General features: G+C 49.5%; 1 long non-coding RNA gene and 1 other non-coding gene across 2 annotated transcripts; both read right to left on the bottom strand.

The window, feature by feature from the left end:
* Nucleotides 1-490: 490 nt before the first annotated feature.
* On the bottom strand, nt 491-2,154 carry LOC141576505 (uncharacterized). The gene is made up of 2 exons (XR_012504936.1): nt 1,363-2,154; nt 491-1,225 (listed from the first exon to the last, which is right to left on the bottom strand). It is a non-coding gene; the product is annotated as an uncharacterized LOC141576505 (long non-coding RNA).
* Nucleotides 2,155-2,546: 392 nt separating this feature from the next.
* Nucleotides 2,547-2,655, bottom strand: LOC141576507 (U6 spliceosomal RNA). The gene has a single exon (XR_012504938.1). It is a non-coding gene; the product is annotated as a U6 spliceosomal RNA (small nuclear RNA).
* Between the last annotated feature and the right edge of the window lie 12,023 nt (nt 2,656-14,678).

A 14,678-nucleotide genomic window follows, 5' to 3' on the forward strand; every position in this document is an offset into this window, starting at 1 on the left:
GCAGAAGCCCCTCTGAGCCCGCCGGCGTAATAAATCTGAGTACTCCAACCCTCCGAGTGGTGCTTGTTTCTTGGCTGGCCTGTCATTTCCGTAACAGACTGATATCAACTTAGAGCCAAGATGGGCGCAGAACTGAAGGAGCTTCTCGGCTGGCCTAAGAAGCCTGTCGTCGTGATGTGGGAGGCATTCTTTACGAGGGACCTATCTGATTAAGTGCTTGACCGCCTTTTGGACTTTGAACCAACTTGGAGATAGGAACTAGGATGAGAGGGCACCCGAAATAGCTCAGCAAACTCTTCTCCATCCTTAGAAGACAGACAGACAGACAGACAGACAGACAGACAGACAGACAGACAGAGTGTGTGTGTGTGTGTGTGTGTGTGCGCGCGCGCGCGCGCGCGTGTTTGTGCGCGTGCGGGGGTGTGGGAGAGGGAGGAGATGACGTCAGCGTACTGGACACTGTTTCAGTGACATGGGGAGTGCTGTCAACTAGGAAGGAACGTCATGTATTCTTCAGCCTTGTGTCTGTACAGGTGGGTACACTCAGGGTTCCAGAAAGGATGGGATATTCCTGGCAGTCGTCTACTGCCCTGGCATCGAGGGCTGGCTGGCTGGCTGGCTGTCATCCAAAGTGGAGGCTCTCGTGAAAGGGACGGAACCGAGTCCCGAGGAGATGCCTCCTTCACTGACTTTCATGTAAACACAGTGGACCACAGCCTCCGGAAAGAGGGTGGGTGGCACACGTGGCCCCAGTCTGTTCTGTCCATTCGGCAAATGGCCTGGGTTAGGGGAAACCCAGCATGGCGACCATCCGACAGGCCGACCCACTGACCCACGGACGTGCTCGGTTTCTCCCAGCTTCCTGGATGACCTCCCCCACCCACCCCCACCCCACCCGCATTCCTTCACCCACCGTGGTGTCTGGTGTCAGGGCACTTGGAAGATGACTCCCATTGTTCAATAGACAGGGGCAGGAAGATTCCTATAGGACCGCAAAAACAGTCAACTGGCCATACATACATACATACGTACAAACTTTTTGTCCCCAGAGGCCTCAGACCTCCTCTCTCTGGACACGCTGAACCCCAGTAACTGGCCCCCATTCAACTGCCACATAGTAGGGGTCATCCAGACGTTCTTGGGATGGTAGGTATGACTTCCAAAGGGGTTGAAGCCTTCCTTCCCCCGCTGCAAGCCTGATGCCATCAGCATGGCCAGGACACTGCTACAAACAAACAAACAAACAAACAAACAAACAAATAAACAAACAAACAAACACACACACACCACCACCACCAACAACAACAACAACAACAACGACAACAAAAGACAAACACATGCGTATGTGACTTGGGGACATACTTTCCGCAGCCTCCAGGGACGAAGGCACCCGCTTCGCTGGGTAAATCCTACGAGGCTTCACTAAAGCGCTTGCCAACTTACTTCTCAGAAGGATCGATCTCTGCCCCCATCACCCGCCATCATCAGGCAAGGTCGTCAGAATCCATGGGAGATATAGACTAGAAGAAGAAGTAGAGGAAGGAGGAGGAGGAGGTGGAGGAGGAGAATCAGTGACATGAGGTGTGTACGACTTCTTGTCTCCAAGAGGATTGAGTTTTAAATTTTTTTCTTTTCAGATACAAGGGAAAATAAACTTTTGTTTTTTCCCCTTCCTTCCCTTTTAGAGGCGGACACCCACATGGTAACTATCATACCTCTGTCAGCAGAATGGAATCCTTTCTCTTTTTCTCCCTCCCTGACCCTTCTGGGATTCAGAAATCCTCCGTGAGGATTTTTCTATTCTTGGCAGCAGAGTTATTAGCATCATTGACTTGGAGGCAAAAACTTAGGTTTCCATTAAACTGGGATAGACATGCATGGATAAGAGATACTAGTGCTACTCGTTTTCCTTAGGGTTCCCCTGTGTCTGTGGGTGTGTGTGTGTGTGTGTGTGTGTGTGTGTGTGTGTGTGTGTGTGTGTGTGTGTGTCTGTGTGTCTGTGTGTCTGTGTGTCTGTGTCTGTGTCTGTCTGCCTGCCTGCCTGCCTGCCTGCCTGCCTGCCTGCCTGCCTGTTTATTGTAGGAACTCTCTGTCAATGGAAGTATAGTTGACTTACAATGTTGTGTTCATTTATGACGTACGGCATAGTGATTCACTTATTCACACACACACACACACACACACACACACGTATACTTTTTCAGGATAGGTTATTACAAGCTATTGAACATAGTTCCCTGTGCTAGACAGTAGGACCTACTTGTGTACCTAGTTTGTATAGGGTGGTTTATATCTGCTAATCCCAAACTCCTGATTTATCCCTCTGCCCTCCCCCGTTCCTCCACCCTACCCTGTCCCCTGTGTTAACCATCGGTTTCTTTTCCATGTCTGCGAGTCCAGTCTGTTTCTGGTTTGTAAATAGGTTCCTTGGAGTCTTTTTAAAATGGAGTTATTTATGTATGGATGGGTGTCTTGACTTACTTTCAGATCCCACCTAGAAGTGATGGCATAGGATATCTGTCTTCCTCTGGGTGACTGACATCACTAAAGCTACGGAACGCTTCACGTATGTGCGTGTGTCGTCCACGTTCAGGGGCCGTGCTGATCTTCTCTGGATGGTTCCCGTGTTAGTCGATGTGCTGTGGCAGCAAGCGCTTGCCTTAGGGTTTTTGTCTCAACCTGAAAGCCGGCCCGGAGACTGAAGGTCTTCTAGTTGCCTCCACTATCTGCCTAGGACCATCTCCACGAACGTTTCCCATTTTCTCTCACCCTTTTGTCTTGGCATCATTGAGTACTAAAATGCTCCGTCTCCTGAAGCCCTGCAGACTGAAGCTGGACAACGGGAGGTAAACGTCAGAGAAATGGCCACAACAGCTCCTGTGGAAACCACCCTAGGGCCTGTTTTTGGAGGAGCCGCTCAGAGAGTTGAGCCAAACACCCCAGGACATCATCAGAGGCATTTCAAACTGCTCGAGCCGTTTCGATGACCCCGATGTGTGGAAATCTCCTACCAGACTGACCCCCTACTCCCGGCCCTGAATCTGGTTTCTCATCTGCTCCAATGATTAACCTTTGTGCTGTACTTTGGTTTTCCACACAAGTGCCTCTTAGGCGATACCTGACTGCTTGCTCCCTAGGCCTAGCTTCAGAAGCCCATCGACACCACCGCCTCCTGAGACGAGATACTACAACTGTTTCCTTGAACAGACCTGTTCTCAGAACTAAGAAACTGGGTCCATGAAACGCAGGCCCTCTAGGAAACTATTCCCTCCCTCCTGCCCCCACACCACACGCACGCACGCACGCACGCATGGACGCACATGCACAGTCAACAGCCCAGCTTTTAATGTGTAAAACTTCCAGGGAAGTTACAGAATAGGGAAATGTTGGGGTCCAGAGTAGGCTGCCCCAAAATGTGCCCGATGGACTATGCTGAATGAAAGGGACTTCACAACTGGCCAAGGGGGAGGGTATAGGTCAGTGGTAGACTGTGTGCTTAGCAAGCAAGCACAAGGTCCTGGGTTTAATCCCCAGTACCTTCGGTCAAAAATAAATACATAAAATCGAATTCCTCTCCCCGCCCCCCCCCAAAGTATACACTGCTGTATGTCAACTCTGTCTCAATAAAACTGGAAGAAAAAAAGGAAAAAAAAATGATTTAACAAAAGAAAGAAAGAAACAAACAAAGAACTGCCCGAGGCAAGAGGAACACTCTGGCCCTCCTTTCTGCCTCCCTGGAAGCAGGGGAAAAAGAATTTTGTTTTTTTAAAGTCTCCCATCCCAGAGGAATCTATCAAGTCAGAGGTCTGCTTCCATGCCCTTCCATGATTCTCAAACGGTGTAGTGGGGTTTACCCAGATTAGGAAAAGGAGGGGACTCCTTTGGCCTGAGACCAGGCGAGATTCTCCCCCTCCCTCCCGCCTCCCTCCGTGCAGTTGGGACGGGGTGGCCTAAGGGTGGGGAAATTGAAACCAAAGAACAAAAGCCGTTCAACAGAGAGGAGCCGGAGGCCAAGTCAAAGGCTCTGACCTGAGCACAGAGCTTTCTGCATTTGAATGAAGCGATTGAACGAGGCCCTGCCGAATGGATCCTCCTGACGTCCCCGCCCCCGCTTCCAGGAGACAGTCAGTCGATTTGGGACCGATCGGTGGAGAAGGCCTGGGAGGCGGCGGCGGCGGCGGTGGCGGCGGCGGCGGCGGAAGCAGCGGCGGGGGCGGGGGGGGGGGGTGGTGCGCGGGCGGGGGCGGGACCAACGGTCGCTCCAACTCTGCCTGCCTGCCTGTCTGCCTGCCTGCCTGCCTGCCTGCCTGCCTGCCTGCCTGCCTGCCTGCGGGGCTGAGGCCTGAGGGCCACGCTGGTTCCTGCCACTCAGGGAAACTTCTGCGGGTGTTGCCGAAAGATCGCCCTCCCCCACCCCGTCCCTGACGAGCCAAATAACCCAGAGACAGGGTCTTAGAGTTTAGAAGAAAAGAGGCAGCTTGATTGCTTTGCTGGGCAAAGGGGACTCACAGCAGGCTAGTGCCCTCCAAACTGTGAACCCGTCTTGGGGTTGGGGTTTCATGCTTCTGTGGACGAACAGGTTGGAGCATGAAAGGGAATCACAACAGGCGGGAGCACAAAAGGTGCTCATGATCAACAAGGGTCTCTGATGAAACTTCCTCCTAAATCTGGATGAGTGTCTGATAACATGGGACCTCCTGGTGGTCTAGTAGGTCATCAGCCCGTGACCTTCTTTATCTGGTCAGACTCACCCGGCGGCACCAGCGCCACGGAGGAACTCGGGGTGGGGGGTGGGGGGTGGGAGGGGGCTGGTCGTTCTCCTGAGCTTATCCTCCCGTGACTCCCTTCCTGGGGAAAGACTCAGACGCCAAACATGATTGTCAAGTTGAACGATCAGAGGAAGGTCAAATCAAACAGTTAGAATCGACAACTTTAGCTGTTTTTAACAGTGGGCCTGGAGCTGGGAGCGGTGTCTGGTCAGTCGAGTTTGCTGATCGTTCTAAAAGCAAGCAGTAAGCATAAAGCCAAAAATTGGCTTAGCCTAAGTGCGGCCACTTCATGATTCCTCCTTCACTGGGGGCTGAGGCGTGGGGGAGGGCGGGGGTGGGGGACAGGACTGAGGTGGCGGCGAACTTCTCCGTGAATGCTCGGAGCCGAACTGCTCTCTGGGCCTAGGTCTGAAAAAGGCCTGAGTCTCAGCTATGACAGATTCTCTCTCTTTCTGGGCACATGGACTGACTCGCCCCGCATCCTCCCATCCTGTCAGACCCTTTGGACACACACCTCCACCTGAAGAGTTCTTTGGCCTCGTCCAGAAAAAACAAACACACGCACGAACAAAACCAAACGAGCACACAGAAACCCTGCTGATCTCCTTGGACCCCATTCACTTCGGAGAGTCCCTCTCGTAGAAATCCCCTCTGCTCGATGATTTCACCACAGCCGCCTCCCTTTCTCCGGCACAGTGACCCCCCACCCCCACCCCTGCGTGGGCCCTGTCCCTCTACCTATCAAAAACCAAACCCCAGGAGAAAAGAAAATCAGAATGCTGTTTTGAGCCACTGGATCTGTGAAAGGAACCAAACAGAAAGCTGAAATAACCAAACCAGCCGAACACCAAAAGCGAACAGACAGATACCCCAGAAAGAAGGGCACGCTGACCCTTGCCCCTTTCCTTCCTGGAATCAGGACATAACATAGATCTACACCCCACCCCCCACCCCACCCTCCCCAGATGTCTTCTTTATGCCGGAACGAGAGTGACGTTCTTATTGTCAACGGTGCTGTTATGGAAATGACAGGCCGGCCAAGAAACAAGCACCACTCGGAGGGTTGGAGTACTCAGATTTATTACGCCGGCGGGCTCAGAGGGGCTTCTGCTCCTAAGCCTTGAGCACCTCCAAGACGTGCACGTGAGGTTTTATAGGGTTAAGTACCAGCTTGGGGTATTCGGCCAATAGGCACGCAATAGCTTTAGCAACATCATTATCACGAAAGTAGAGGCAGTGAGGCAGCAAACCAACATTTCAAGGCCAGATATGTCTCTTTGAAAATCCAGCTGGCTAGCAAAATATGAACAGGGAATCAGCAAACCGGCACTTATTAATTTAGATTTACGAGTTAGCCCAGCAGAACTCAGATCAGTAATCCGACACTTGTTACACTTAGATTTGCGACTTAGCTTGTTATCCCAGCTGGGCTTTTCCTTCACAGTGTAAAGCGGAGAAGGAGAGAATTCTGTACAAACAGACCTCGATGAAAAGAATCCTCACCCTCTTTTAGGCCCCCACCTCAACACACGTGCGCGCACACGCGCGCACACACACACACACACACATGCATGCACGCACGCGCGCGTATAGTTACTCCTGTTCTCTCTCTTTCTCTCTCCCTCTTCCTTTCTTACTGATTTTTTAAAAATGTTTACTGATAACACAGAAAATAATTGCTTAAATGTTGTCCAGGAATGATATTCATTTTTGAAAACATGATATATATTGTAAAGGATTTGGGCTCCCTTAGAAAAATCCCAGTCCAGGCACGATTGTATAGCACCTCCTTTCACTTTCAAGTGTCTCATTTCAGACAATAAAGTAGCCAGTCATCTTCCTTGTGCATGACCTTTGTAACTGGCACAAGTCAAACGGCACAAAATTCAGACCCAATCTCCTGATCCATATGATTCTCATATTCTTTTTTTTTTTTTTTTTAGCGAGTCCAGAAGCTATGGGTCTGTGCCAACCACCCGTGGCTGTTCACTATCCAGCATTTCTTCCATTATCTTTATGTTGTCCTGTTTCTTGGAAGTATTAGTGCAGCTACTTTTCCCGATGGTCTGTCTCTGTCTCTGTCTCTCACTCTTTTCTCCTTCTTTTTTTTGGGGGGGGGAGGAGGGGGATGGGTTTGATTAGGTTATTTATTTATTTTAATGGTGGTTCTGGGGATTGAACCCAGGGCATCATGCATGCTAAGCAGGCACTCTAACAATGATCTATATCCTTCTCTACACCGCCCCCCCGACCCTCCAGCACCCCCCCCGTCCCCGGCCAGGGCCTGTCTTTGCTCAACCCAATAGAAAAGCATTTATGTTTTGCCAGTTTCCTGGGTCCTTCTTTGTTTCATAAAACTGAGAAGAAATACACGTGGAAGTTCTCTCCTATGAATTGAACAGACTGAAGATCCTTTAAATAACCAAATGAGGTGGAAGTGCAGAGAGTACCATACGGGAACACACCGAGGCACATCGTCATCAAATTGACCAAAATTAAGGATAAGGAGAAAATATTAAAATGAACGAGAGAAAAGCAACAAATAACATACAAGGGAACTCCCGTAAGGTTATCAGCTGATTTTTCAGCAGAAACTCTACAGGCCAGAAGTGGGTGGCACAACATACTTAAAGTGATGAAAGGGAAAAACTGACAGGTAAGAATACTCTATTCAGCAAGGCTCTCGTTCAGATTTGAGGGAGAAATCAAAAGCTTCACAGATAAACAAAAGCTACAAGATTTCAGCACCATCAAGCCGGCTTTACAAGGAATGATAAAGGATGGTCTCAAGTCATCAAATCCTAAGAAAAGAGAACAAAAAGATGACAGAGAAAGGGAGGGGGGGAGAGAGGGAGAGAGAGAGGGGGAGAGAGGGGGGGAGGGAGAGAGAGAGAGAGAGAGAGAGAGAGAAAGAGAGAGAGAGAGAGAGGGAGGGAGGGAGGGAGGGAGGGAGGGAGGGAGGGAGAGGAGACCTTCGAAAGATTGCTTTGCCTGTTTAGGGTCTTCCGTTGTTCCTTAAAAATTTTGAAATTGTTTGTTCTAGTTCTGTGAGGAATGTCGTGAGTATTTTGACAGGGGTTGCATGGAACCTGCGGTTTGCTTTGGATAGTGTGGCCATGTTGATAGTATTGATTCTTCCAATGCAAGAGCACAAGGCATCTTTCCATTTCTTTGTGTCATTTCAGATTCTGGAGTATAGATAACCTCCTCGATTAAGTTTATTTCTAGGCATTTTACTGTTTTTGACTCAATGGAAGTGTTTATCCCAGTTATAAAATTCTGGTTTTTAAAGTGGAGGGGGGAAAAAAAAAAAGGAAAGGAAGGGCCACAAATGGCAAAATATCCTTCTTTCTCATGGGTGAATTGTATTCCATTACGTGTGTGTATGTGTGTGTGTGTGTGTGTGTGTGTGTGTGTGTGTGTGTGTCCCCTCTTCTTTATCTATTCAAATATTGATGTGCACTTAGGATGCTTCCGTATCTTGGCAATCATAAATGATGTTGCTGCTAATAGCAGGGTGTGTGTATCTTTTTGAATTCATTCTTCTTTTGTGGTTGGCTTTATTCCTTTGATAAGTATGTAAGTTTAAAAAGCTAAAGCTCTAAACCTTCCTGGAAACAATGAACAGTACATATATGTAAATTAAAAATATATGTGCAGTAAAAACATTTTAAAAAAATAAATAAATAAAAAAGAACGAAAGACAAGGAAATTAGCTATCAAGCCGTGAAAGACATGGAAGAAACTTAAAAGGCATCTTACTAAATCAAAGAAACCGGTCTGAAAATTGTTACCAACTGTACAATTCCAACCAAATGACATCCTGGAAAAGGCAAAGCTCTAGAAACAATCAAAAGATCATGGTATCCAGGGGTTTGGGGAGAGGGAGGGAAGGAGGAATGAACAGATGCAGCGTGAGGGATTTTTAAGGCGATGAAATTATTCTGTAGGATACCATAGTGGTGGCTGCATGTCATTGTACATTTGTCAAAACCCATAGAACGTACAACCTCAAGAGTGAACCGTCCTGTAAACTATGGACTTTGATGGATAATAACGTGTCCATGTCGGATCATCAGTTTTACCAAATAGGCCACACTGATGAGAGATGTTGAGGGGAGTGGAGGATATATGTGTGGGTGGGGAGGGCTATGTGAGAACTCTCTGTATTTTCTGCTCAATTCTGCTGTGAGCCTGAAACTGCTCTAGGAAATAAAGTCTATTAATCAAAAACAAAAACAAAAACAGAAACAGAAACAAAAACAAAACACCCAAATGAGGTGAACCAGGATTCAGTCATCCAAAATGGAGCTGGACGGCCAGTGGGAGGAACTTTGTTGCAGACATAGTCCTGTTTCAGGGAGGGGGACGTTGTCCCCTCCCTCTACACATCTTGAGTTCTCTGGGCTGGACTGATCCAAAAATGGACCCCAGACGGATCATTGAGCAGGAGCGACAGGGAACCTACTGTCTTTCATTCAAGCACTCATGTGTCCCCGAAGCAGGCAGCTTTTCTCCGTTTTAGGACAAGAAATCAGCCCTTTGTGCGAAATGGGCCGGGCTGAGAGCCTTTGGTTTTGGGTGACCCGTCCGTGAAGAATCGAGACGGAGTTTGGGTTTTGGGGAGGGGGGGAAGCCCCTGAAAGAAGTCACGAGGTTGGTTGGTTTCTCTAGGCTTCCGGGGCCTGAAGGCTCTCAGTGGGTGATCAGGGTGTTTTCCTAAGTCCAGATGCAGGGAGGGCACCCTCCACGGAAGTGATCGATTTCCCGCTTTCAGGGAGACAGAAAGAAGAGTCTGAGGGTCCCTCTTGCGTCTGCTGGCCCCTCGGCTTCTTCGGTCACTCTCATTTCTAACCCATCCGTGTGCCACGGAGGCACATACATGTTTGGGGTGGCCTCCCCTGGGTCCCGACACCGGCATCAATGGGGGGAGGGGGGGCATGAGTGGTCAGAACTGTATCAAGCTCAAGGGCACCACCAACCGGTTTCAAAAACAAATCTGCCAGCAGCTGCTAGCCGCAGCCTGGTTGTTTCAAAGTTCCCGCCTTGCTCTTGTGGTGTGTTTTCTTTCGTTTCCCCTTCTCCACTTGCCCCGTGGGGTAGTCTGATGACACACACTTCCAGTGCTTCTTTCTTGCATCTGTGTCTCCTGGGCTGCAGTCCTAAGAGCCCCCCCCATCGCCCCCGCCCCCCCCAATCAACTCGTTTCTTTACCCTCCACCAGGTCTCCTGGCTTGGAAATCTCGGCTCACAGCATGTGTCTCGTGTCCTCTCTGAATTCACGGGCCCAGCCATCCACCCTAAGGAGACGGAGGGAGGGAAGGAAGGTTTTGACCTGGCGACCTTCCTTGCCGGCATCCTCCGGATTTGGGACCCTTCAGTGCGCCACCTGCCACCCGCCATACCACTCTCACCCTGAGGCCTAGCCCTCGGGGCTCCGTCCACGCGGAAACCTGAACGCGGACGGACCTGGACGGTGGGCGGGGTGGGGGTGGGGGTGTGGAGGGGCTTGCTTCATCACTGCCGGAACCGTGGAGGCGACCGGGACAGACGCGTCCTTCAAGAGGTGAAGGGACACGTCGCCCGGGCTAGGTCCGTGCCACAGCATGTGATTTGGCTCTAAAAAGGAAACCAGGGACCCGTGGAGCCGAGAGACCTGTGGGAGACAGGCGGGGCCGTTTCTGCGTGCCCCTGACTCCCTGAAAGAAGCCAATCTGAAAAGGTGGCATCCTGTAGGGTACCGGCTCTGGAAGACATTCATTCTCAAAAGGGCAAAAGCCCCAGAGAGGGTGAAAAGATGAGTGGGGTCGGGGGTGGTGGTGGTGAAGGTTGTCTGTGTGGGTGTGTGTGTGTGTGGGTGTGTGGGTGTGGGTGTGGGTGTGGGTGTGTGTGTGTTGTGGCGGGGGGTTGTTGATGAATAGGTGGAGCACAGGGGACTTTTAAGCAGCGAAACTCTCCGGTAGGTAGGTCCACGATGGGATGAAAACCAACGTGTTGGATATGGCAATACCTAAGATGGGGTGAACTGAAAGAACCCTTCTGGGTGTCCCGCCCCTCAGCCGAAGTTTAAAGTCCTTCCTAAAGCCAGAAGGTAAAGACACACGAGAGCAATCTGAGGGGCCATCGCTGAGGAGTAACAGCGAGGCCAGTGAATCCAGTGAAAGACTGACTGACGTGGGGGCCTGGGTCCCTCGGCTCGACCCCCTTCCCCGGGAAACCGAAGCCTTCGACGCAGGGATGCGCTTTGACACGCTTCTGTCTCATCGGAGAAGGCTTCTTCTGCCTGGCATTGCGTGACGGGGCCGAGAAACCCGTCCTCTCCTCCTCTGCGTGAGGTAGCGGTCGCTCCCGCCTTTGCGCAGCGGTGAAGAAAGCTACCAGAAACACGGTTCTGCGTTTCTCTCGATACCGTGGGCGAGCGTCTCGGCTTTTCCTTGCGTTCCACCATGCAGTCAGATAGCATTCTCAAAACTAAGCGTGCCATGCAAATTTTCCTTTTCCTTTTTTAAAGTGACTGTCAAGAACTTAGGCAGCATCGAGTGAAAATGTTGGGCACCTTCATCTCTTGGTTTGTATGGAGCCAGCTAGGTCATCAGACCCACGTCACCATGATTTCTGAATTCTAAGATCCTTTCCAATCCATGATATTGTACACTCCTGGGTCATGGGATGTCACTATGGCTGATCAGGTCAAAGGGAATGTGTCCCTCCAGAGCACTTATTAACACGTCAGTTTATTTAAACGACAACAAAGGAAATTCCCTTCGGGCGATATTCATTCCACACGCTAAAGGAAAGCGATAGGTTGTGTGCCTGAGCCCACACAGTGTGACGCAGGAACGGGGTGGGGGTTGAGTGAGGAGGAACTCTGGCTAGTGTCCGGGACCTAACGGGAGATAGAGTGGAGGATTTTTGCCCTTCTTCAGGGACAGGGTGAATCGGCCCGAGGTTGACTTGTGCGCTCAGAAAGAGGGCCTTTACCGGATGCCCCGAGCAAGCAGACTTTTCTTTTCTTCTTCTTCTTTTCTTTTTTCAGTTTTATTGACATAGGTTTGACATACAGCCCTCTATCAGTTTCGGGTGTACAGCACAATGATTTGACTTCCATAGACTGTGAAGTGATTATTAGGTAACTTTAGTGACCAGGAAACAACGATATGTTAAAAGGGGGTTTAATCAACAGAACTGCTATTTCTGATGATCATCTATTCCTAAGAGAAAGGACAGATGAACACTCCAAAATGCAGGAAGTGCATAGTCACAGAATGATGAACAATCTTTACCCGTGCCGACGTTTTGACGCCAGGATACGTGGAAAGCTGAAGTTTTAGAACATAGAAATATTTGGCTCTCCATTTGACCTGGAAATCTCCTTGTTGGAAAGAAGCTAATTTCTCCTCCTCATCCTCGTCCTCCTCGTCCTCGTCCTCGTCCTCGTCCTCGTCCTCCTCCTGCCTTTTTAACTAAAAAAATAAAAAAATAAAATAAAAAAAATTTTTTTAACAAGAAGTTTTTATCTTTTTGGAGGGGGGACGGGTCATTAGGTGTCTTTATCTACGTTTCAATTAATTATTTAGATTTATTATACGTTTTCAGTGGTGGTACTGGGGACTGAGCCCAAGGCCTTGTGCATGCTGAGCACGCACTCTACCGCAGAGCTCTACGCTTTCCCAGAAAGGAGCAAATTTCTAAACATAGAACTGGATGAGTAGGTCAGCTTTTTGATCTCATAGAAGCAGCGGCCCAGTTCTCTGGGGGGAACCCTCCTTATCTTGTCCATCTCGACAACGTCAGAAACGTCTGTCTGCATAGCCCACAGTGGCCTGAGACTGAGGCCAGGGGGCTGAATCAGGTAGAACCTGAAACCGAATGGAAGAAACAAACAAACAAAAAAGGGTGGGGAGGGGCACGCGGAGGCCTTTTTAAACGTACACACTGCTGCGTGGTCTCCCTCGTCGAAACTCTAATTCGCAGCCTTCTTAAGGAGAAATATACACCTGAAACGTCTTTTTTCCACACAGAGTTTAAAAGCTTTCACCCTCCGAGCCGAAAAACCTTACCCGTCCCATCGGTTCTTTCTGAGTGAGTGGGTTCTCTAGTGTCCTACGCGTCTGCTGGGAAACAAGCTGCTGGAGAACCAGCAACTAGAAACCAAGCTGCACCAGCATTTCCATGAGCGTAAAATCTTACATTCACACTTACTTGCTTAAAAATGCACACGCCTGCTTTGTTTTCATGTTTTACACAGTCGATGACCTATAACATGTATGATGCTCAAGAAATTGTGTGAGGGGCAATCCTGAGATTGACCGTGAGGGCGCAACAGATGGCAGATATTTCCTTAGGGTAAAACAATGGACGGTCATGGGAAGCCAGATCATCCATTAACAGAACTTGGTTCTGGCAGGAAAGCATGTGGTTTAACCCCAGGGAAATATTTGCTATCTCGAGATGTCCCAGAGGCAATCACAGGATACACTTAGAAATTTTGCATCCCCCGAGGAGGGTGATTGTTCCTGGAAGGGATAGGCCTGAAATGAATCAGTTAGCCAGCAAGCAGAACTTCGTGCTTCTGGCATGAAATATCTAAAGCCCCACCTCTTTGATCGCATTTCTTTTTTTTTTTTCCCTGAGCCGTATACTCCCAATAAACAGGATGTCGACCAGGCTTTTGGCACTCTAGATCCACGAGACCTTGAGTCCCCTGGTCCCATTTTCGCTCTTTACTTGGTCTCTTTGTTTCTTAATTCTTGCGTCGCCCGTCCTCAGACACGGTCCGGAGCTGCGCTGGACACAGCACCCGTCCTACCCGACTCGTGAGTGACCTATAGTTTTTAAATGAAAGCTACAAAATCTCTGGTCATGTCGATCTGCTGGTCTCGTCTGTATGAGACAGGGCAGTACCTGAGTTTCAGAGACACACACAGACACACACACACACACACACACACACACAGACACAGACACAGACACACACACACACACACACACACACACACACACACACACACACACACACACACACTCTAAAGGGAACAAAGAACAAAGAAAGATAGAGAAAGAAAAAGAAAAAGGCTCAGGGGAATAAAGGATTCGCTTGCTCTCTGTGACATGACCCAGTAGACCTAGTTGTCACGAGACAGGAAGCTCAACTCTCCGTGTTTACATTATCTGTTCCTGAGCTTTCTTGCAGAAAATTCTCATGCGTTTCTTTCCCCTCACGGAAGTCTTCTCTATTCCCCACAGAGCCTGGGGCGATGGCTCTTCACCCTGGAGCCGCCTGCGGCCGATCCAAGATATCGGATGATTTATGGAAGTGATCAGTGATCCTGAGACAAAGCCCTTCCTTTAGGTAGAAAAGCATGGCCCCTGCTGCTCAGGGAGCTGGCACTCCCCCTCCCTCTCCCCTCATGCCACCTTCTCCTTTGTGCACAAGCTATCGCTTTCGCAAAAGAGCTTGGCTTGCCTGAGAGTCTTGTGGAAGCCATCCTCATTTCTATGGTACTGCCGTCCAAGGATCTGGAAAGGGCCCGGTCCCATGTATGCATGTATGCATGTAGGCACTTGTGTATGTCCCCGGCTTGTAGGCCTGGCATGTTTCTTCCTCCACATACACTTGCCAGAGTTCATTCATGAAAGAGCTCTATGGAACTGGTTTTCAAGGGAACATGCAGGCAGGGAATGCGAACAGGAAGGAACCCAAATGTTTTCCTTCAGGTTGACATGATCTAGGACAGATCCTTTCATCCAGAAAAGCAAATGTCAAGGGATCGGTCTCGTGAAAAGAGCCATGTCTTGATTGTGACGAGCAGCATTCGAGGTGAAACTTTTCGCCTCCCTAGGTTTACCCCGAATCCATTAAGTTCCTGTGGGTTATCTCTGTCATAAAACGTGTCAGCCAGGAAAAAA

Source organism: Camelus bactrianus, unplaced genomic scaffold (assembly GCF_048773025.1).
Source record: "Camelus bactrianus isolate YW-2024 breed Bactrian camel unplaced genomic scaffold, ASM4877302v1 HiC_scaffold_110, whole genome shotgun sequence".
Taxonomy (NCBI): Eukaryota; Metazoa; Chordata; class Mammalia; order Artiodactyla; family Camelidae; genus Camelus; species Camelus bactrianus.